At 34.0% G+C, this 25,184-nt stretch overlaps 1 long non-coding RNA gene across 1 annotated transcript in view; it reads right to left on the bottom strand.

The window, feature by feature from the left end:
- Positions 1-6,016: 6,016 nt before the first annotated feature.
- The window catches only part of LOC120322891, a 122,271-nt gene continuing 103,103 nt past the window's right edge, over positions 6,017-25,184 (bottom strand). Inside the window, exons 4-6 of the long non-coding RNA XR_005562841.1 lie at positions 24,172-24,236; positions 7,856-7,983; positions 6,017-6,270 (exon numbers count right to left, since the gene is read on the bottom strand). This is a non-coding gene — a long non-coding RNA (uncharacterized LOC120322891). The remainder of the gene's footprint in view (positions 6,271-7,855; positions 7,984-24,171; positions 24,237-25,184) is intronic.

The following is a 25,184-nucleotide window of genomic DNA, read 5'->3' as shown; positions in this document are numbered from 1 at the left end:
TGCCTTCCTTCAGATTCAGATCTAAAAGGTGATTTTACCCAACCCAGGTGTCTTGGTGTACAAAATAACACCTACAATACTGAATTAAACAACCTGGCATTTAAATATCTACCAATTGTATAGTTCTGCAACCTAGTTAGCATTTCTGATGCTCCACTGGGGCTAAATTATTTTCAACCCACATTTCTTCAAATATTTCTTAGGAAGAATACCTACTTGAAAAAATCATCTCTGTAGGTTTTCTTTACTTAGTTTTCTTTACCTTACATGCTTTTTACTTGTTTTCTTTACACTTAGTAGTTGAGTTCTGTTTATAATTCAATGTAACTAAGGCAGATAACTGTCAGCTAGCATTGCAACAAGTTGCATGTTCATCCTGAGGTAAGTAGATGCTACAGATTGCCACTACAATGACAGATGCAATGTTATAGTGGTTATGCCAGAACTGTACAGTTAGAAAATCATTGGGAGAAAGTATATTCTACATTTGGCTAGCATAAAGTTTATTAGCTTCTGTCAATCGGAAATAATGCGGAGATTGCAGATTTTCATAGGTAATCAGACAATTCTATTTCTATTCCAAGAACATATTTCAACCTATTTCAACCTATTTCCAAGTTAATAATGTCATCCCAGGTCCATTGGGACGGAAATGAGCTCATATATTAAGGCATTTCAATGGAGATTTCTAAATGCATATGACAGCATCCAACTAGATATTTGACTAAATTTGCTAGACATAGATAGTTAGTGCAGTCTGAAATGTCTTAAGATACCCAAGAAATCCACATAAGGCTGGCAATATGACAGCGATCCAAGTGGTAGTCTTGTGCATTTCTGGAATGCAAGTGGAAGATGGCAGGTATTCTGGATATCTCAAATGAAGCTGTAAAACTATGTTAGATAAAAATCACACATAAATTTCCACCTTAGAATAAGGTGACGAGCATTCTCTGCTCTATCGCCTGTGCTCAGTGCACATCTGCTCATGTGAACCCTAGACATATTTGCTCTATTATAAAAGCTTAAACATATACTTGTGCAAAGACCTTATATTTAAACACTTATAACTAGATGTGATTTTTAACACACCTGTCCTGATAGACTTGCAGTCTTTCACGGTATATTTTGAAAATTCCTGTGTTCATCCACACACAGAAAAGGTGTCTGAAACATAGCTCAGTAGTTAACGGTGTCATTAGGATTCCATTCTAACCATCTACATTTTTCTTTTGTTCCTTATTTGAAAATAAAATAGAAGAAAGGGAAATAATTTTTCATCTTCTTATTGACATATAAAATTTTGTTTGCCATAAAATTTCAGTTCTGTAAATGGTGCTTATTTTTCTTGTCTTTCTTTTTTGTAGTGCAGTAGCACTACAGAAGGATAATATCTTCTAAACAGCAAATGGTAATAGCTATGTAATTGTCCAGATTATTCAGACTCCACACTGCCTGAAATATACTGTGTTGCTTGCTTACCTACAATATTTTTACTAGAAAATATACTATATTGATTTGTATGTCCAGTTATATAATTTTATAAAATATATAAAATATGAAGTAACATGGTGCTGGATGGAAAACATTTTCAATAAACTACCTGGTTTTCTCATTATTTTAGCAACAAGTCATAGAAAACTGATGTTGAAATTCTATTTTACAAAAACATCCAGATCATGCAATCTAGCACCCAATTTATGAAATGTTTTTCTTATCTTTTCAGTATTTTTATTTGAAGTAATAAAACATAATGCACAATTAACTTGCTACTGGTGGAAACAATATCATTCTGTAGTATGTAATACATTTTAAAGAGTTTTCAAGAAGTTCAGTCATTTTAAATGGCAGCATATGCGTACTCTGAACCAGAGTTCTTATGCTGTTCTATCTGAAGGTTATCTCATCAAGAAATTGAAATTTCTCCATTCAGGTACATTTTGTTTATTTTCCTGTAATTTCACTTTAATTCCTTTTTTTCTCTTTCCTCAGCATTGGTAAAAGATAAGATGTAGGCAGTTGCTAGTTGGAGACATAAATAAAAGTCAGGAGAGGCCAAAGATAACTTCCATAAGGCTAACTTAATTTATTCCATACAGACATTTTTCCATATGTTTTATTCTATGTTTGCTCTTTTCTTGTACTTGCTTTCCATATGGCAATCCCTCCTCCTGAAACCTGTTTCCCTCTTTCATCTGAGAGTTTTGAAGAATGAATGAAAATGTGGGTCTACATTTAAGATATTTTTAATTATGAATTTGTGAGGACTGGAACTGATGACAAAATAACATATTTCACCACATAAATAATAGTAAAAGAGAAAATAAAATGTATTTCTATTTAGGTAATCCGTCAGATTACAGTCATCTTCATTCAAAACATTCAAGTACATGAATCAAAACTCAGACTGAAAAATAAAGTTCATTTTTAGTAGCAAGTGAACTACTGATTCATGGGGACAGATATAAAATCCCTAAAACATCAAGAAATACATACCTGTATTCATCACTAAAGTGTGATTTTCTTCTATCAGGTTGTAAGATGGCTATCATGATTTTTGTATATCAAGCCCTTTACTTACTGCTTCACTATCTGAAATTTCCATTAGATTACTACTACAATTTTCTCGAATTGCATTCTCTAATTTTGCTCAGCTTGTGATTCAGTCCCAAAGACTGCAAAATTTTGGCATGGCATCCTTACATGTCTATCATACCAATCATCTCAGATATTTTACATCATCCCACATGCATCCACCATGTTTTTGTCTTACTTTGTGATTATTAGGTTCATCCCATTTTTCTTCCTTCTATTTACAGATTTTTTTCTATTATATGAATTGATTTTTGGTTTTAATTTGTCATTATTATTCATTCCACAGTATCTTTTGAGTGTTGTATGCCAATATTGTATCATCAGACTTCTACTGTACCTTATAACTATTTATCCCTTATGAGAGGAAAAAAAAAAATTATTTTTCCAATTACAACTTGAGATACTTGGTCTTTACACAGTCATAAAATACTTTGGTTTGGAAGGGACTTTAAAGGTCATCTAGTCCAACTTCCTTTGGCCCTCTCCATTCTGGCCTTGAACACTTCTAGGGAGGAGGCATACACAACTTCTCTGAGAAACCTGTTCCAATGTCTCACTACCCTCACAACAAAATTTCTTCCTAATATCCAATCTAAACAGACCCTCTTTCAGTTAAAAGCCATTACCCCTTATCCTGTCACTACCTGCCCTTGCAAAAAGTCCCTCTCCAGATTTCATGCAGGCCCTCTTTAGGCTCTGGAAGGTGTCTCAACAGCCCCAAGTCTCTCAGCCTCATTTCATAGGAGCAAACTGGTCTATTGTAAGGTGTCCCTGCCCATGGCAGGGGTGGTGCAACTAGATGATCTATAAGGTCCCCTTCAACCCAAAGCATTCTACAATTCTATGGATATTGGCCTTGGTAGTAAGCATTGTGTTCCCTACTTTCCCTCCTGGTCTGGCAGTGTTCTCTGGTGTCGTACATATTGTTTCTACTCAAGTGCTAATTTGTCTTCCAAGTCTCTTTTACTGATTTCTTGTCCTTTTATACATTTCAAGTATCTCTTGCCTTTAACTGATAGTTCACCATTTCTCTGCATAGCAGTGAGAGTTAAATCGCTTTGCTTCTAATGAAACAGAAACACAGTTTTCAGAAAGTATGTTCTAAGAGATAAAAAATCCCATATCCTAAAAAAGACATAATCTATTTTGAAGTCATTTAGATACCACTTTGTCTTTTGGGCTACTTAGTTCGTCTTCTGAGTTCCAAAAGATAATTGATCAAATATTTCCATTTTTTCTTATTATTCTTTTCACTAAGGAAATGCTATCTTTTGAAAATAGTCTACTTCAGGACCAACAAAAGTTTTCAGCTGGCAGTTATCCAACGAGTTATTTCCACGCTGGCAACAACTCCAGTGGTAAAGAGTTCTTTATATTTACCAGTCACTGTGTGGTTGAAACAACTTAGAGCTCTAAAAGACCTGCCAAACAGAACAAAGGAAAAAAGACTGGAGAGTGATTGGAAAACAGCTAAATTAAAGCAAGTTGTGGTAAAAATGTACTAACTTGAGACTGGAAAAATAATCTGGGATATTTTTGAGGCTAAAAGTAAATGGCATTCATTCTACCCACATAGTGTGTTTATACACCTATTATATTTGGCTGAAATAAAAAGTCACTTGGAGATGAAAATCCATCCCATATATTTCAGAGGAAATGAGTTGTCTCAAAGGAACAAATCATGCCTACCTTTCCATTCAGTACAAGGTAACCTAGACAAATGGTTTAGATTATATCCCTACCTCTTAACGACAAAATTTTAGTTAAGATGAATTCTATATGAGTTCCACAATGTGAGTAACATTCTGGAGAACACTGAAGTATCCCAGAAAAGCAGTTTTTGTCATGAATATAAATGATTTTAAATCAAGAGCAGCAGGCACAAAGGTATTTTAAATTTTTTAATAAAATCTAAGGATTCTCTTTCCCTGTATGCTTTGAACAGTATTTTTCCCTAAGATTCCTACTTTTTAAAAGTTTATTTATTCATGCATTCATTATTTCAGTAATTACCTTTTTTTTTCTTTATGATTTAACAACTGGCCACATTGGAACACTATTAAAATACTGCATTTGAGTCCAGGACAGATGGCATTAGAATTGCTTTGTTGAACACTATGTCCAGAATTTCTTGTGGTGATGTATGACATCCAAAATCTTAAGACAAACAAAAAACCAAGCCTAATTGCAATGAACTGTGATAACAAAACAAACAAAAAAACATACACACATACAGAGAGAGACAAAGAAAAACCTTTTTATTTTCTGGTTTGTGAGCCTTTGGTGAACTGAAGGTACTTTGGAGATTCAGCCAGAAATAGTGGTTTACTAATCTTTAAAGTAGCAACACTGTAACCTAAAAATTATCTCTAAAAGCATACAAATGTAGCAGCTGTGACAACAAGGGAAGACACATTAAAACTAACAAAGAACACAGGTCCAAAATATCTTGAGGTTTAATATTATGAGATTGGCCACAGTAACCCCTTTCTTCTAGCAAGAAATAAACTAAATTAATGAAACAACTGTACATTTTATAGCTATTTCTTATGGTATCTTGATCTCTGGGATAGAAGCAGAGGTCTTTTCTATACCAGTTGTATTTATTTCTCTGACTACAACAAATTCTGGTTCGTGCCCTTAATAAGTCATAGCACGTATTTTGAGAAAAATCATTATCTGAGTGACTTTCTAATTGACTAAAGTATTATTTTCCAGGTTTAAACATTCTGTTTCATATAGAATGGATCATATTGCTCATATTTAATAATTACAATACAGTTTTTTCTCTTACAAAATGAATAATATTACTGAATTTCTGGTCCTCTTTAATTATTCAGACAAGAATAAATTATGTTATGCATTATTCTTGAGGTAATATGAAGGAATAATTGACTGACACTGATATAATAGGATACCATCAATATTTTAATTTTAAATAGAATTATGTTTCAAATGGCATTGATCACTTGAAACACAAGAGAATAATTCTGAAATTAGTTTAAATAAAAATGGATCATGCTAACTTTCATATGTAAAGGACACTTTCAAGTACCCAGCTGTGGTTTTGTTCTCCATCTTCTTGTCTACATCTGAAAGACTAAGAATTCCACATGTGGGGAGATTTGAACATACATGAACCTTTCACTCTATCCTTGCACTATCATATGAAAGGGCATGGCAGAAGTAGAAACGAGAATTGCCTTCACTCAGCAAATCTCTGCTGATACATTTTTTGGGAAGAGAGCTACTTCAAACTCAGGTGAGGAAAGCATTGGCACAACACTGGACATAGTAACTGGTTGCCCAGTGAATTCCTGTCTCTTTCTCTCTGGGTATCTCTTCCTTACCTGATGAGGTGGTGGAATGAAACGTCATCTCTTACTCATGATGTCGCTTCAATTTTAACCTTGATGTTCATGATTAGAAATCTCTCTCTAAATTTACCAATAATCTCCAGGTATTGGTCAGTGATGTTTCTGTCCTAAATTAATACCGAAGAGTTTGAGCAAAGCATTTCATTATTTGACATATTTTTCTCTTTGCGGGTGGGGACAGGTGATGGTCTTCAGTCCTTGGCATGTCTTTCATAGGGTGTTTTTTTGCTCAATATTGTGATTCACACAATCTCAAGACAGAAGAATTCTTTTGTTCCTTTTGAGGGATATCTGCATCCTGACAGTGAAAGACAAGACAATTTATGGTATATATGTGATTCCCTTTTTCACGATTGATGTTTCTTTATAAGTTCTCTTGAACCACTAGTTAGTTTCTATGAAAGAGTTATTTTCTTAATTTCTTGGCTAAGCTTTTACTGTGTCTTAAGTAATTTCTAAACTTCTGGTGAACTTGAAAGCAAAGCGAAATGACAAAATCTTGCCTTGCATGAGTGTCCAATAGAAAATAAAATGGTGTATAAACATTCTATAGATTTGTCTTACAATAGCTTTTTGCAATCATCATTTTATGTCCACACCACAAAAGAATTTTAACTGCATCAGGTATTTCTGGAGATACTTTTAAAATCCTCTTTTCTTGCTTCTTTTTTTTTTTTTTTTTTTTTTTTTTTTTTTTTTTTTTTTTTTTTTTTTTTTTTTTTTTTTTTTTGGTTGTTGTTGTTGTTTTTGGTTTTTTTTGGTTGGTTGGTTTGTTTGGTTTGGTTTTTTGTTGTTTTTTTTGGTTGGTTGGTTGGTTGGTTTGTTTTGTTTGTGTTTTTTGGGTTTTTTTTTTTTTGTTTTTGTTTGTTTGTTTCCTTTTTTTTCTTTTTTGTGATCATGTCAGATTTACTTTGTAAAATGTTTTCTACTCTGTGATGGTTTAGTCTTGGCTAGCAACCAAACTCACTCTCAGCTGCTCAGTCACTGCCCTTCCTTGATGAGACGGGTGAGAGTTGAGGACAAAAACAGGAATGGAAAAACCACACATGTTTTGATAAATAGAGAGACATTTCTTACTCTGTAGGGTCCCTCCAGCAGATATCAGGGTGGTCGAAGGACAAGAGTTTATGAACCTGAGGCGACTCCTATCTGTCTATAGAGGGCCCCATTGACTGTGTCTTCCTGGTCAGGCAATCTGCAGCAGACCCCCACTATAGTGTCACATGACCCTGCCCTCCCTTTTATCCTAACCCATAAACTCTTGGTTGGCTCCTCATCTATCAACAAAGTTGCATGCACTCCAGTTGGTCCTTGACATAGAGGGAACATCCCCTCCTCATCTCTGCCTGTCCTTCCCGAAAAATCTGTATTCTTCCATTCCAACACTCCAATCATAGAAGCCATCCCACCATGTTTCCATGATGCCAATAAGATTGTAGCCCTGCGGGTGTATGCATGTCCCCAGCTTCTCTTATTAATTGCCATGCTATCTGTATGGATATAGAGACATTTAATTTGGGCCCTAGGTGAAACTGACTTTCTGGCTAAAGAAGATGGAATTCCTTTGTGCTGCTCTTCAGGCGCTCCCCTTTTCACCTGCAATCCTTCTCCTTGCTCTGGGCTTATAGTGGCACTGGGACACTGACACATACATGCATTTTTCTGAGGCATTTTAGAAGAAAAAAAGTAAGAAAGGAACAATTCTAGCTTCATAAGATGAAAAGCTGACATTCTACTGCTTTGAACTCCAAGAACTCAAAGTAGTGAAATGAGGAAATTTTACCCAGCAGCAGAACATTCTGATGAAGACTACTATTTTAATTAGTAACAGTCAAATAATCTTAATGTAAAAATATTGTTGATGAGAAAAATAGCATACTTACATTTAGTCTAGAATTATTTCTCTTTTCTTCTGTTAGCCATAATATTAGCAGATCTCACTTCAGGGTTCACCAGCTCATTCTTTAGGGAATTCAATTTGCTTGGCTATGTGTTAGGTGGAAAAAAACAGCTATGAGAGAAAGACAAAAGTATAGAATAAAGAAGACAGGAAAAATGCTTCCTTTTTCACTATGTCAGAATCTTCTTTATTAGTAGTTGAAGAATGATGCATAAGCATAAACATTACTTCTCATATCTTGTGTTCTTTATTAATTCTGTATTTGGAGACTTTCTCTATTGCAGTGGATTGCTGTAGAATTTTAGTCACTTACATGAAATAGAATTTGCTTACTGTGATTTATGTTATCTTACCAAAAGCACCTTAAATGCAAGAAAAACAGACAATTTTAGATGCCAGAGTCATATTGTCACACTCTATCTAAGGAGAAAAAAAACAGGTTTATGACAGTCCTTAGTCTGAAGCTCATAAAAATTTCCCCTGAAGATGTATTCTCAATGATGTCATGAGTTGCATTAACTAGTTAAATATATGGTTTAAAAGTTCAGGGTAGATAATTGAGTGTAATTTCAAGGCCTTTTCTGTGTTTAAAAAGATAGAGAATAATAGATTTTTTTATACTGTCAGAGGAACGTAGTATGCTAAAAGGAGTAGGACTGTAGTCTAAATAACTGTGTAACTTTTCAAAGAATCTAGTAGTTGTATTTCAATTATGTAATTGAGGAAAGATCCTTCAAGATCTTATTTTGTCAAAACACATTTTTTACTACCATGAATAGATTATTGCCTATCTTAATTTAAAAATATTGCAGTGTTCAGCCACTTAAATGACTGAGGAAATTCAGCAAAACCTTACTGTACAGAAATGAAACAAAAAGAAACATTTTCTTTGTGTGATTAAAGGTTTGTTCTCTATGTAATACTGAAGACAAAACTAAAAATCTGCAAAATTCATGAGCTTCTGAGACATTTTCTCCTTGGATTAGGAAAAGTAGATCTTTCTGTTTACATACATACTCATCCATAACTCTTATAATTTCTATTAGATTATTTTATTTCTACTGAGTTAAAAATCTTCATCTCTAGTAGAGATGCAGAAGCAAAGCTACAACTACTCTCTAAATGAAAGGAGGTACATTGTAGGAAAAAATGTTATGTGCTATTAAGAAAGAATATCTTTGTTAAGGATGGAGTCTCCAGTTAATTTTTCTACCTTTGGGTTTGGTCTTAGCAATGTCTTTGTTCTTCTTATCTCCCTGTGAGATACTGCCCCTACATCAGCTGGCCAATCTATTTCTGTCTGACACCTGAACTGGATTGGGGAACTGAACCAGCCAAATGTAAAAAACCCTAAACAAACCACGAAAAAACAAACCACCTGAATCAACCACAAAATCACAAAAATCCCACATCATCAGATTTTAACAGCTTTGACAGTTTCCTGATCTAGTTCAGTATGTGCCTGCATAAACAACTTCTGCTAGAAGAGTGGAAGATCTTTTAGAAGGGCAAGAACAAGCAGCCAGTAAAAAACTAAAGGCTTTGATCCCTAACAGCATTGGTACCATCAAAGAATTCATGTGGAGCTGTATCATCAGTACAGGCATTGTTGTATTCCCTTTCACCTGTGTTTCCTTCTAACATCTTGCTATTCCACGTTCTAATTTTGTCACAAGCCCAGAGAATAATTAATGACTTAACACTACTCTCTTTGCTAACATAATTTTTGTTCTAAATCTAATACACTTTGTGTTTAAATGGTTGAATTTGTAGCATAATTTTAACTTGAAACACTTCTAATCCGTAATCAACTTGAATTACTGCTTCTGTTTCAGATCTGGAGAGGAACTTTCGTGTTGGCAGCTGGTCTATTTTTTCCCACCTATATCCATCTAATAAAATTAGAATTTATTCCTATTTATGAATGAAACAGTCTCTTTCCAGAATTTCTTTGCTCGAAGACAGCTGAGAATTTTCTAAAGTATTTCTTGTGTAGCAATTTGGTCAATACAAAAGAAAGAAAAAAGCTAGATAACATTTAGTTCCTAATAGCAGCTAAATATCAAAGAAACAAAAAATATGCAAACTGTCATATCCTGTGTCATACCCAATTGAAATAAAGTTGATCATAAAGTTGGTACTGATTTCAGTAACCTATTTAAACTTCAAATATATTTTGTACATGTACTAATATATACATATTCTAGTATGTTTATATATAAGAATTATTTTAAATATACTATTTTATACACACATCTTTCCAAGAATAATTTTTTTCTATGAAGTAAAAAGCAATCACTGTCTTGTACGGCAAGTCCATCCTGCAAGGCTTCTATTTTTAAAAACCTTATTTTCAGCACGATGAATGGAAATTAAATAAGAATGGCTAATATTTTAAAACATTGTAATCTATCTGGCACTAAATGTATTGCTTGCTGAAATTTATCTTCTCAATTTGATCATAGAATCATAGAATCAGCCAGGTTGGAAAAGATCATCAAGCCCAACTCTTGATCCACTACCACCGTGGTTACTAGACCATGGCACTAAGTACCACATCCAGTCTCATCTTAAAAACCTCCAGGGATGGAGAGTCCACCACGTCTCTGGGCAGCCCATTCCAATGCCTGATTACCCCCTCTGTAAAGAATTTCTTCCTAAAAGAAGTCTTGAGCCTACCACACTACTGATTTTTGCACTTCTGGCATGCATGTGCATGTGAGCTGTCACAACTGTTCCCTAAAGATTGGAACTGCTTTCAATTTTATAACTATAATTTATTTAAAATCATAATGTCATGGAATCAGAGAATGGTTAGGGTTGGAAGGGACCTTAAAGATCATCTAGTTCTAACACCATTGCCTCGGATGGGGACACATTGCACTAGACTATGTTGCTCAAAGTTCCATCCAACCTGGCCTTGAACACTTTCAGGGATGGATCATCCACAACTTCTCTGGGCAGCCTGTTCCAGGCCCTCACCACCCTCACAGTAAAGAATTGATTCCTAATATCTAATCTAAACCTGCTCTCAGTTTGAAGCCATTCCCCCTTGTTGTGTCACTACAAGCCCTTTTAAATAGTATCTCTCCACTTTCTTGTAGGCCACCCTCAGGTACTGGAAGGCCTCAATTAGGTCACCTCTATGCCTTCTCTTTTCCAGGCTGAACAATCCCAGTCTTTCCTCATAGGAGAGGTGCTCTATCACTGACTGACAATTGAGGGGTGCAAGGTTTACACTGTTACAAATGTATCTCCTATTTTCTTCTGCATTGTCATTCATTAACAATGAGAAGTAGTTAGACGTAGGAAAGTTCTGAAAAGATCTTGGAGTTCATGGGATGCCATTATCCCATTAACTCCATGTGTTACACTGTGAGTCATTGTGCTCCACACCTATGACAAGCCTGCTCCAAACAAAATAGATTGATATTCTATAACGTTAAACTTGTCCTTAGTCACTTTTAATTCTGTACTTTCTGGATTAATTTCTATTGTTTTCCTGTTCATCTTGTGGTACTGGAACATTTGAATGGGAGGAAAAAAGTATATCTGAAATACTGAGAGAAAAGTTCTTGTCATTCTAGCAAAGGGATTTAAAAATGTCCTAAATAAAACTCCCTCAGGTACTTTATTTATTAAATAGTAACTGGCAGATAACTGCACAGTACAGATCTCAGACTCATCCAAGGTTAAGTCTATTCAGTAGAACAGATTTAGACAAGAAGTGATATATGCACATATTCTAGTATATTTAAATATAATTATATGTACAAATCCTCCATCCAATTCCTTTATTTTCTACCTACGATGAGACACTCCCAAGCAGACTGATTTAATCTCAACAAAAAACATCATTTATCAGTGTAATACAATGCAGTTAACAAGAACTCCTAAGAGTATCATATTTCTGTAATGTTTTGTGTACAAAAACCACCTTCAAAATTTACTGGACACTGAGAAGTGGTCTAATTAAATGCAATTTACCTGGAATTAACTAAATATTTCTATATATTGTTGCATCAAGTTTTTGGGTTCTGTCCAGTTTATAACTCACATTATCTGATGACTTTTCAGTGTCTCTAGAGAATACCAGGTGTTTTACATGTCATCACAGAACATTTCCTCTATCACTTCCCACCTAAACTAAATGTATGGGGGTTTTTAAACTCTAGAGACAAGTTTTTCTTTCTTCTCCCCCCCCTCCAAGATTCCTAGTAATTTGTATAAATGCTTGGGCATATTAGTCTTTAAATTGTGTGACTATTATAAATAGTATCACTGAATATAATAAAGTTTAGACTCCAAAAAGTTATTCTTAAAGTTAAATATAGAGTCTGTCGTGTTTAATTAAGGATATGGATAGATGAAACAGCATTTGGGGGAGACTATTTCACAATCAGCAATGTGTTTACTTAACTTCTTAAAAGTCCTTCTCTAAATGAGGAGTTATAAAAAAACTTCTTTGCAAGTTTATATCCACCAAAGTCTACATATATTAGGTTGATGAGATAATGGTGATAAGTTAAGTGTCTACAATTCACAAAATGATTGAAAGAAAAACATTTAACAACTCTGAAAAGGAAAGTAACATTGTCAATTTTAAATCAGAGAATCCAGACACTTTAGTGCTGTTCTCTCAGTCATTGCAGAAAGGTCATCCCAGATGGTGCAGATGACGCACACTACAAAGAGGAAGGCAGGCAGAAAGCAGGTTTGAAGATAAGACAAAAAACACCTCATCAGTAAGTCTGAGTGGCATAAAAATACCTTAAAAAATTATTATGCTATTACATTATACATAACAGAACTATCCCCTGGTAGGCTGATTTCTCATTTGGGCTATAGGATGTGTGTTAATTTAGATGTGGCTTTACACAAGGGCTAAAAAGAAGAGAAATGCGTAAACATTACTACAAATTGGCAATGAGTGGAAATACTGGCTGAGTGGGATATCACAAGGTAATGGCCAGAGTGAAAATATAACAGCTGTGTTTTGCTTTGAATGGAGGAGGACCTGAAATGTAAATATATAATTATTACTCACTACTTTTCTGTTAAACTCTGATGTAAGTTATGCAGGTGCCCTGGAGCCTTATAACCATCTGGGTACTGTACTAGCCTGACAGGCTATGGACAGAAACAACAGTCCTGCCAAGACAAATAACTGAAAGCAATCTGTGTTTCACCAGCCCGAAAAAAATAGCATAGCTTAATTTTCAAGTGCAATCCTCAGTTCATTATAACATTATATTGCTTAACAATATTATCTGACTCCATGTAAAACAACCAATTAAATAAGCTAGTTGGGAGCCCTGTGTACATCAGCTCCAGGCTGTAATTTGTCCTAGAAATAAGATAGAAACTGATGTAAACTGATATGAACCCAACTGCATCTCTTCCACTGATTATGTTTTCTAGATCCCCTCTCTTGTCTCTAGAGATCAGGTGTGGCATTGTCAACATTTTTATTTTTCCTTTGACTCACTTATTCTAAACCAATTTTATTTTCAGGAATGGAATATGTGCCTTGAGGCTGTCAGCTTAATTCTTGCCTGGTATAAACTGCCATAGCTATACCAATTTAGAGTTTGTTCCTCTGTCTTTCTCTTACCTCTCTATATATAATTCTTTCTGTTATGACCCTTCTGTCACTTCATTTCTGCTATGATGAAATTCAAGTACCTCTTTCTGAAGGACATTCCTTCTCTGCAAGCAACAAGAGCTCAAAATTTTTGGACCCTATAATTAGGTACATTATTATTGATTACATTTAAACAATCCTGGCTGCACCTTGATCCTTATGAACGTTCAGGAAAATTAGGTCCTTGACTAAAAATATTTTTAAAATATAAATCTTACAGATATTTCAGAAAAGCATATCTGTTGTTACAGGGTGGACAGAGGCAGCCCATTGAAGAGAAAATGAGCAGATATCTTTTAGAATCATAAGTGTTTTATAAAGACATTTATTTTTTTCTTAGAGACTATTTAAATAAGAAATCTGAATCTTGGAAATTTAATAGCAAATATATATATTTTCAGGGTCACCTATGACTATTTTTAACATTTTCCCTACAAGCTTTTGTCATGCTTCAATAGGAATTTTTGGTCCTAGAGATGTGAGAGTATCTCTGTATTATCTCTGTATTATGTAATAAAGTTCCTACAGTCCTGTTAAATTAAGTCAATATGAATTATTCCAGTTCCAGATCAAGCCCAAGGCTCTGTTTACTCATGTTTCTAAAAATTAGATGCAATTTATAATAATGTCATTCTTTCTATCTTGTCAAAGTTCTTTTTTTATATTCAGTACATTGTACTATATATCTTGTTTTCAAATATTAGCGCTTCATTACTTTTCCCTTTTGCGCACAGTTCACTTGGAATGAAAAGCAGAGCACCTAGAAAGAATGAAACAAACGTGTTCTGAGAGCTGGAGAAGTGCAGATGCGCAGGAGAAAGAAATAGAAGTTTCAAAGTCCACGTAATGGCACCTAATATATAATGAATACCATGACCACAGAGTGTAGACCTGCTCTAAACCTTCCTTTCCAAAGGTGCATAATGTCATTATCTTTTTAAATCTGAAAGAGCAAAGGGGAAACTGTACTGATTTCACTGCTGGGTGGATACGGTACATCTTCCAATTCCCTCTTTTGCAGTTCTTGTTCTTGTCATGGTTGAAGGGAGCCTATTCATCTTTCCAGTAGGTGTTTCGCTGTATTACTATTGTAACTCTAGTTTGACATCACTTTTCAAGGCTAGTCACTGTGTTATCTTTTCTCCATCCTACTGGCAGTCTGTCACGCTGTGTTCCTGTAGAAATTTTTTATTTGTTCTCTAAAGTTTTATTTTTTCCCCCATTTTTCTTTTACAATGGGTCTATTTTTTCTTTCTTTTTTTTTTATTCTTCTTTTATTTCTTTTATTCTTCTTTTACTTGGTTGCATTATATTTAATTTTTGCTATAATGTTTTATTATTTCCTCTTTTAAGACCACATGTGGTGAGCAAGTATCCAATTGTATTTTCTGGGATTTCTAAGCATATGTACAGCTGACACTGGATGATGCACATTATACCACGAAACAGTAGTTTTCTTGAATTTGGACTCATTCTCATCTCTTCTTACCTCAATATTTATATTTTTAATAAATGTTTGATGCAAGTCGCATTTGTTGAGGGTGCATAACTTCTGTATAATATCCAAACCAGTTTTACACATATTAGAATGTTCACAACACTGTGGACTCATAAAGAACTTTAAAAAGCAAGAGTTTTAAAGACATGTAGAAAAATTGTTGTTATCATTCTTTCTACTGTCTGTCTACTGATGTCCTCGCCTTGGTTTTAAAAAATTTTAAATCTGCTTTAAAAACTGACGTTAGAAAAGGGGTGAACAGCTTTCCGGACAGTTTACTGATTAATTATCTCTACTGACAACAATATCTCTACTGGTGTTGCAGTACTATTTGAAGGTTCCACCAAAAATCACACCTAAACTAGACGTTATGTCAGTATACAGGGTGATAATTTCTCTTAAAGATTTTAGAGATTCTTTATAAAAAGCTGCTAACTTTTTCAAGCTGAGGAGCCTGAGATCCTTATCTTATACTCATTCAGAGCAAATGTCCTACATTATATGTTCAGTAGCATGTGTTGAAACAGCCTATCTTTCTCCATCAGCTCTAAATGAAAGCTAAACTGCCAAGTGAAAATCTGAACTTAGGTGATATTAACTATCTCATTTGATGAAGTGCTTCTATTGCAAGCAGGACTGAAATATGATCAAGAATCTTGTACAGCCATGAGAGTGTTTATGTTATAGATCATATGAAGATATTAAAAGGCATCTGTGCACATTACTCCACAGAAATTTCACACGAAATCAAAGTCCCTTAGGTATACCAAATCACTCTTTCAGCTACTCAGCTCCATGGTGTCCTTCCTGAGACTCTAGTAATTTCATACCAAATCTAAATACAGTACCACCATTCATATTTAGATACAGTGATGTTCTAAATAAGATCTGGTATATAAAGGGAAAATAATATATTTCATTAAATCAATTTGTATGGGAAATATTGACACATTTTCAGATATGCTAGATATTTTTATTCCAACTTGTAACATTATTTCATGGTCTGAAGGCAATCATACTTTAATCAAACCAATTTCCAGAGCTGATTATGCCTCAAATAGACTGAGCTGTGTAAATACTGCCCTTCATTTGATCTACTGAGCCATTAGCTCAAGTGTCATAGATGATTTAATTGCTGTGAGAAAGAAGCAGCACGGGGCAGGAGAAAAGAAACACTAAAACAAAAGGAACTTGAAAAACCCTTATTCATCAACTCCATAATTATTCAGATAGAACTGTCAAGGAGTCATAGAAAATGATAACTAAGATCAATGCTATGCTAGTTGTCTAAACAAATGCAGGAAACCATTCAGTGCTTTAATGACTAAAACTTTTACCTGGAATCAGACGGTAGACAGTGGGAAAAGCAAATGACAGAAGTAATGCATTTCCTATGAGAAACTTTATTTAACACAGGAACTGCGTAGATTCTGCAATTGGTGTTTGATTTTTTGTTTATTAGGGTGGCATACCTCATAACTTTTAATGAAATTCCCTCTGAAAAGAATTTGATGCTGTATCTCCATACGTGTGTGTAAAGATGGATGCCTCAGTTTGGTGCATTTCACTGGAATGAAATAAACTATGAGATCGGGGAGAAACTATCACATACAAAATTTATTTCTTACATCTTCATCTGCCTTTTGACTTTTTTTCTCTCTTTTATCTCTAATACAAATTTTATGATTGGATGTAGTGTTATTCCTTGTCTGGGGACATTATTTTATTGAAATTAACTTTGAGGGGTTTTTATACTGCAGAAATGGATCTTTATGTTTCTCATGGATAGGTTTCCTACTATCTTCAGATTTTTAAGGGAAAACCCTAAACTAATAGTGAAAAATCTACTTCTAGGGTAGTATTTCTCAACTCTTGCATCAAAACCCCAACAGTAGTGAATCAGGAAAGCTAATTTGGTTACAAAATTACTCAGCTAACTAAGACAAAAGCAAGCAAAGTTAGTCCTTTTCATTGCATTTCATTCTTCTAGTTCAACTAGCCCTTCCCACCTTCTGAAATATATGAAAAGTATCTAAGCTTATTAACAATATACTCTTGGTTTCATAGTAAATGTAATTTGATGGTTGTTTTCTTCAACCAGTAGATCCCCACCTTTGAAAGGCTGAGAATCATTCACCTGGAAAACCATCAGTGACTCTACATGGTTGGTTTGCGACATTTGCTTACATGCAAAAACTTTGCACAAGTGCATAATTCTATAAAAAATTATTCAATTTTAGCAGGTAATCACAGAAATTGCTTGAATGCCTTTTAATAAAGAAGCTAATTCAAGTTTGGCTCTGGAGGTTCAGACCATAAGCAGTATTAATAATTATCTTATCCTTCTTTTGGATCTTTAAGAAAAACTACTGTCTGGGAAATTATATCAGGTTTCAAAATCTATTTTAAGATTCTTTAAATGGTCTTACCATAAGTAGATATGACTTCTTTTGTAACTTGGCTTGCTTAGAATGCTTCAGAGCTCATTTGGAGCAAACCTCTAGGAAATGAAGGGTGAGAGATCCCTTCCCTATCACCCATCAGTAGGAGTGTGTTTATTTTTAATTTCAGAAATGGAGTATTTAAAATTGAACTGATCATTTTTAAAAACATATAAAGTATGAACAAGGCTTACTTTTGGCAAGGAATACTTCTCAGCTCCCTTGTTTGCCTTTCCTTCCTTTCCTTCCTCCTCAAAGTCTTTGTTATAGCCCAAAGAGAATAAAAAAAGTCTTGAAATTCTTTCTTCTTTAGTTCTTCAAATATAGTAAGGGCTACTTGAGCCTGAACTGTAGGCTTCAGCTGTGACTTATGTTGTTTTGGAATCCAAAGTTCAGAGGGGTTCATACAGTTCTTATTGAAGATTTCTTATACTTCTTCTGAAAGTTATCTCTGAATTATGAATAAGCCTAAGAAAAATCCAAACAAAGCAATGTTTCTTTTGTGAATGAAACTCAAGTATAGATAATGAAAAAAACCAGCTTTACGAGGGAAAAAAAAGTGCTGTTGCTCTGACTGACTTCTGCAGTAATGATATATGCTCAGAATCTAAAAATAAAGGAAAAAAAAAACCACAAAACAAACAAAGAAACCAGCTAAGTTTTCTCAGTGTTATAACTTTATGCTTATCTGTGAGTACAATGCTTTCATGGTTACATAAAATTCGTGTTGTAAGTTGTTAATGCTAATAACATTGTTTTTGTTACAGAGATGATTTTCTATAATTGATAGTAATTTCCAACACATTCTAATTAATTTGTTTTCTCAAAAATGTTCTTGTAGAGTTCCTGTTTTAAAATTCATTTATGTAAAGATTCAATTTAGCACTAATTTCTATAAGTATATGTAAGTTTTAAGAAAGGCAAAGTAGACTCAATAAAGGGATATTTTTTCTCAGTAATTTTCTTCTTTAGGCAAGATACTATTTTGAACAATATTGATATTGAAGTAGTTCTTTCTCTATTAAAGGACAACTTAAGAACAAGGAACAAGATAAAGGTCTTGAACGGAAGTAGGTATTTAAGTTATTGACTAGTTGAATTTCTAAAACATAGTGTTAGCTTCCAACATTTCCTCCTGTTTTTCCCACTGACTATTCCTGCAGCAATACCGTCCAAAAGACCCTAGAGGGAAATCTTTCCTAGCTTGGAACACAATTCTGACTCCAAGATCTTGTGACTGTAAAAAAAGTCATAGTTGTTCTGAGTTAAGCCAGTAATAACCATTTTTAGATTCAGTCCAGTTCATTCTCCAGGAAAAAAGAAACATCATTATCCAATTAAAGTTTCTCCTAACTTAACAGAGAAAATATTTAATTTCTTCTGGAACAAACACTATCATCACAGTGATTTTGAAGATATGAATTACAGAATGCGTGATCATCCATTTAAGGCAAGCTTGAAAATGAGCATTCACCAAGACACAGAAGTCACCTTGTGCTTATAGAAAGGAGATGTGTGAAATCTTACAATTAATAAGTCATTCTAATTTAGGAGGATTTTTATGCTAGAAGAGAAGCACAAGTTAAATTTCTTGTTTCCCAAAAATTCTCTATTTCTTTAAAAAATAAAAAAAAAAAATTAAGAGTGTTTTCTACAGATATTTATAGTTACCAGATAAACTGACGCATTCTGATGTACAGCAGCTAAAACAAGTTGAAATAATGGCAGATGGGGCAGGTCGAGGGGGGGAGGAGACACACACGTTTGTTTGTTTAAGGTAACAAAAGTTGTTTCTGTTTGAGGGTTGTTTGGTATTTTCCTCCCTATGGTTTTTATGACAGGCTAATTTGGAGTACAGTTAGTAGGAAGGTTGGATTCTTCACTGCCATGATTTTTGCTGAGTAATAAATGGCATGAAATCAGTATACGCAAACGGCAGTGCAGCTGGGGAAACAAATAGTGCAAACTGTCTTTCCTCAGCTTCATTGCTTCACTAATTCAGGACTTCACTACTTCCCTTAGAGATAATTTTTTTCAACAGTTTTTTTAAGGTATTAATTTTTTTATTTGTTTGTGGGTTTTTTTGTGTTTTGTTTTGTTTTTTTTGCATGTGTGTGTGTTTGTTTGGTGTTTTTTGTTTTGTTTTTGTTTTTGTTTTGTTTTATTGTTTTTGATTCTGGATACTGTCCTGTTGATAGTTGGTGGAATCTGATGAGTGAAATGGAGATTAAAAATGAAGTTGATAGGGCAGGTGACAAGCTCATTAACGTCCTATAAGAACATCCAATTCCAGAAAAACTGAGGTGTGCTGCTCAACCAGGATTTGTTTTTTTTTGATTTTGAGCTAAAGAAAAGTTAACAAAATAAAATGTATTGATGATTAAAAAATGCCTGGGCTCAGGTCTCATGAATTAAACAGTCCTGTTAAAGTATTAAAGAAAAAAAATATAAAATCACCTCTTCAAATTGTGTTATATTGCCATACTTTATAATAACATTTTACTAAACAATACATTAGGCATTTGTTAAAGTTATGGGGGAAAAGTAATTGAAACAAATAAGATGTAAATTTTTTTTAGCAAAATATGTTTGTTCTTTGCATCTGTCTACCAGAAGCAAAAGTGGTCTTGCATTTGAAATTCTGAATGTTGTCACTATTACTTCACTGTGAACAGCTTCATTTCTTATGTTATACATGTAAAGTATATTCCAGACCAGTGATTTCTCCTCCCTCTCTTTCCTTCTAAAATCCATTCTGCACACTAGGAAATAGATGAAAAAAAATATGGGTTTTTTTTTCTTTTTTTTTTCATGGAACGGGGACTTCTTCAAAACTAACATATTAGAAACCATATATATTTCAACTGAGTTGAATTTTTAAGGAAAAACCAACATGTAACAATTCAGTGACTTGGAAAACATTACCTTTGTTTTAAAAGAGTCTGATGTGCTTAATTTGACATGACTTATTTTTCTTAAGGGTTCAAGTATCTTTTCTGATTAGCATCTTATCTCTGTAAGGTGTTTTTTGAGTATCGTAGTTCTTATCACAATCAATTAGATGGGCAGCATCTTGGCTAGTAAATTATTTTTTTTTAAAATCTATATGTGGCAATGCTCTGGAACCATAAGATATGACTTTTTTTTGAGAAAAGAACAAGATTGATGAAGTCCCAGAAAATGTTGGTGAAAAAAACTGTAGCGAAGGTTCTTTCTAGACTGCTTCCTCTGATTCAGTTCTTTTATTTCTGAAACAGTTTTCTGCACCATCCTGTGCAGAAATTGATTTCAATAGGAGTCATGGAGATAAAATACACTGATCTTTTTTGAGGATATGTCTGTTAATAGTAATGTTGGGAACACCTTAACACAAACTGGTGTTTATTACAGAAATAGTCATGTAGTATTAAAGAAATATGAAGTTACTATCTTCTTTTAATTCAGTGTGCTACAGATATAATGCAGGAGCATTTACTCTCAAGTTATATATGGGTTTTCACATGATGCCTGTAACAGCCATAAAAAATCAGTTCAAAAGCCAGAAAGTCTTGCATCCTGTCTCATATCACCATAACTGGAGGTTTCATCACTATTTAAAGACTTTCAGCATAAGAATGCCAGAATTTTATTTTTTTAATTGTCCAATATGGTATATTTCATTTATTTTTCTAATGCATTTTTTAACATTTATCTTTTTATCCTTTGGCAAAATTAGTTTCCATTATATGTTTTTTAATGTTAAAAGTACTTCCTTGAGCATGTCATTTTTGCATAGCAATTTCACCATTAGGTAGCTAGGGGCTTGTTGAATTTAGCATATAGAAAATAGGACAAAATTTGCTTTATAGTTTATTGATACACTTCAAGATTTGATATCCTCTATTTAAACCTGTCTGTAGTGTATATTTCATAGTCAAGATGTGGGGCCATACTGACTGATGAAAGCATATTATGATGCTTTCTGATTTGCTTTCCACTGCTTTTCCTAACAATTGACAATATACTTTTCATATCTTTTCAGCAGGGATAGGTATTGATCCTTACAGACTCCTAAGTCTCCTTTTTTTTTTTTACCTTGAGTACTAACAACTAATTCAGGATGATGCTATAGATTCTTTGTAGGTTAATTGTTTACAACCACATTACTTAGCATTTCAATTTGGTAAATCATTTTCATATCTAATGCTGAGACAACATCTACACATCCATGTGATCTGCATAGGTTTCACTGTACCAATTAATGTCTGTAAATTTTTCTGCCACGGTATTAATCTCCTCTTATAGAAATTGTGAATATGTAGATTCACTGATGCAGGTAAAGGTTCACAGATAATTTTCCTCCACCGTGAGGCTAAGAAAAAGTCTCCATTTTACAAAGATCATGTTAGCCTGTTGGGACGCTACATCCTCGAAAGTTGTTCTCATGTGTAGATTCCTGTTTTCTATTGTGACCACTTTTGCAAATGAATTTGGCTTTTGTGGAATTATATTATCTTCAGTTACTACACTTTTATCTTACGTGTCTTAAATAGTCCACAATATTTAAGTCCACATTTAAGTTTCTAGCTTTTAGAGTGGTTAAGGCTGCATATATGCATTTATGTCCTCATAAATACATATATATAGTAGTAAAGTCATCCTCAACAAGTCCAAATGCAAGCAACTATTAATACTTGAACCAATAAATATCTAGGTAAAAATAACTGGTACTTGTCCAATTTGTGATAATGTCAGGCTTAAAAATGAAAAGTTTTCTTAGAAAGTCAGTGCTGATTGATATACATATTAACATAATGATTTTGATCTGTATTAAACATTGCCTTTAAACATTGATCAAGATCAAGGTTCCATTGCACTTGGCAGTCCAAAAGCACAGAAAGCAGTAATTAGCCCTAAAAGCTTAATAATTTAATTCCTTATCCTAGAAAAGCTTATAAATTATGTTAATTGAAAAACTATTTGCAGCTCCTACACAATTCATGCAGCTGATCTCATACACAAATGTTATTAATTTGTTACCCTAAAGAGACAAAAGAGAAAAATAAATCAAGAGAGTCAAATACAACAGCCTTCCATTTGTAGATATAAAATTGATGATAAATGAAATTCTTTGGATTCTGCAAGTCAAAGTGTTAATGAAGAAACTGAAAAAAACCCCTATACTTTGAAATTGACCTTTATTTCCATGTAGTTTGAGATTTCTAGTGTGTTTAATAGTTTAGAGTTTATTTATTATTTATTTAATATTTATTATTAGAACCGAAAAATTAAATTATCGGGTTTGCAAACTGTCATGAGCCAACTATGATGCTTATACTCTGAAAATAATGACTCTCATAGAGACTCTGCTACAGATATGGGCAGAATATATAAATACCTTGAAATGATAACTGGTCTGTTTGAATCAGGTAGTTCTAGCATGCTATTTCTGTTAAGTAGTCATTGAAATGTTTATGAGTTTTATTATTTTCCTCGGAAGATTTCCTGAGACTTGAACTCTGCAAGTCTTTATCTCAGTTATTAAAAATGAGATTATCTCAACATATCTCATGTCTGGTGTGTGCTTTTTTTAAAAGTGTTAAAGCTTTTAAAGTTTTAAAGCTTTTAAAAAGTTTTAAAAGCTTAAACAAGCAATTTTTCTGTCTTTTGGGGGTTATTGTGTCTCTACGGTTTGTTGTTATTCACATGAACAGTTGTCAAAATGTAAACACTGTCTATGTAAGAGGAATTTTCAAGGGGAAAAAGGTCCGATTTGGCCAATGGAATACATACATTCAAATGAAGAGAAAGGCATTTTTATTCCCATGTATATAAAACACATACTGCGTAAATTACTAAGATAAAGAAGTTTATCTTTACTCTATAAATCAAAAAGCTCTCGGACTTGCTATTTCACAAAATATCACATTTAAAAGTAACTGCTACTACATGTAGGGAGAAATGGATCATTCCAAATAAGGAATTAATCTTTGTGTGGCTTATATATACAATACGTAAATGATATGTGTTTGGGGTTTTACATGTAATTAACTACTGTAATTAAATAATATCTCTCAAATCTCTAAATTCCCAACCCACTGGGAGAAAGCTGGACATCTAAAACTGAAATCTGTAACAGTCACATTAGTGTAAAACAGCATGTATAACCCAGCTGATAAAAAATACCACTCATCCAAAAGGTCTAATTTTTAGCTTGGAAACCTAACCTGATGCACTGGATCATACACTGAATCTCTATGTGCCTTACATAAAAATAACTCCTTGATCATAACAACTCTTTCAATTCACCAAAGCAAAAAAATCCAGGGCTAGTTAACCTAAGAGAGAGATGCATTTAACATATATTGTCTCAGGAGCTAGTTTGGTCAATACTAGCTCAGTGATGTCCAGATCAGACACCTTAGGTATGTTCTACAGGGGTACGGAAAGAAGGTAGAAAACCTATATGACCAAATATAAATTATTCCCTCTGTTTTAATTGCCTAGATGCTTCTTTAAAGGGGTCTCTAGATAGAAGGTTAAGTGTGTATCTGAAATAGGGCATATTAGTCATATCCTGAAAAAGAAAAATGTTTTTCTCCATTTGCTATAAAGACAGCCTAGCTCAACTTGTTCTGGTAAAAATGTCTCTATAATGGATATTCAAGAGCTACCTCAGAGCCTGTGGCATGTAGCCGTGTTTGGACAAGTGATGTCCTTCAGTGGCTCTTACCTACCTGCTCCAGTGGGGGGAGGTGTCTTTTAAGTCCGGCATCATATCTGCCAGTTCCATCTTGATACTCTAGAGCATAAAAAAATGACAAATTCAATAAATTTTATATATATTCATAAAAAGTTACATAAATTGATGAAAATTTAAAGTAACAAAGCCCCTAAAATGAGGTAAAATTACCTTGTAACAAGTTCTCATAATCATAGTCATGGATTATGCTGAGTAGGAAGGGACTCACAAGGATCATCAAAGTCCCATTCCTGACCCTGCACAGGACAGCCCCAAGAATCACACCATGTGCCTGAGAGCATTCTCCAAATGATTCTTGAACTCTGTTAGGCTTGGTGCTGTGACCACTTCTCTGGTGAGCTTGTTCCAATGCCCAAGTACTCTATGGGTGAAGAACCTTTTCCTAAAATCCAACATCCCCTGACACAGCTTCAGGCCATTCCCTCAGGTCCTATCACTGGTCACCACAGAGAAGAGAGGAAGAGAGGAAGAGAGGAAGAGAAGCCTGTTCCTCCTCCTCCTTTCATAAGAAAGCTGTAGTCTCCTCTTATCCAAGATGAACAAGCCAAATGAGCTCTGTTGCTCCTCATATGGCTTCCCCTCTAGGCCCTTTCACCATCGTCATAGTCCTCCTTTGGCAACCCAGCCACTGAAAGCTTTGTATTAAAGCTAAGAAAAGTTAATCAAAGCATAAAAATTACATTGAGTACACTGAAAATAAATCCTGAAAAATCTTTCCAAGTATCTTTATATTGTGAACTGATTAGAATTAATTTTAGGTAACATACTGTATTTGCATTCCTAACATATGTTGAAAGTCTACACCATTTTAACTTTGTTTTGCTACTTAACAATCTATAAAACAATGAGCTGGTGTCATAGGAATGTTTGCTGTTCTTGTTGCTCAGTACAGGTATGCAATCAATAAAAATATCTTTTTTTCCTTTTTATTGTTGGGGGTTTGTTCTTTCAAGATGCTGTGTTTCAGCACTGAGTTTAGCAGACTAA

This window comes from Pipra filicauda, unplaced genomic scaffold (assembly GCF_003945595.2).
Source record: "Pipra filicauda isolate LSUMZ 115617 unplaced genomic scaffold, ASM394559v2 scaffold166_size2123106_pilon, whole genome shotgun sequence".
NCBI classification, from domain to species: Eukaryota; Metazoa; Chordata; class Aves; order Passeriformes; family Pipridae; genus Pipra; species Pipra filicauda.
This window is presented reverse-complemented; position numbering and strand designations above follow the sequence as displayed.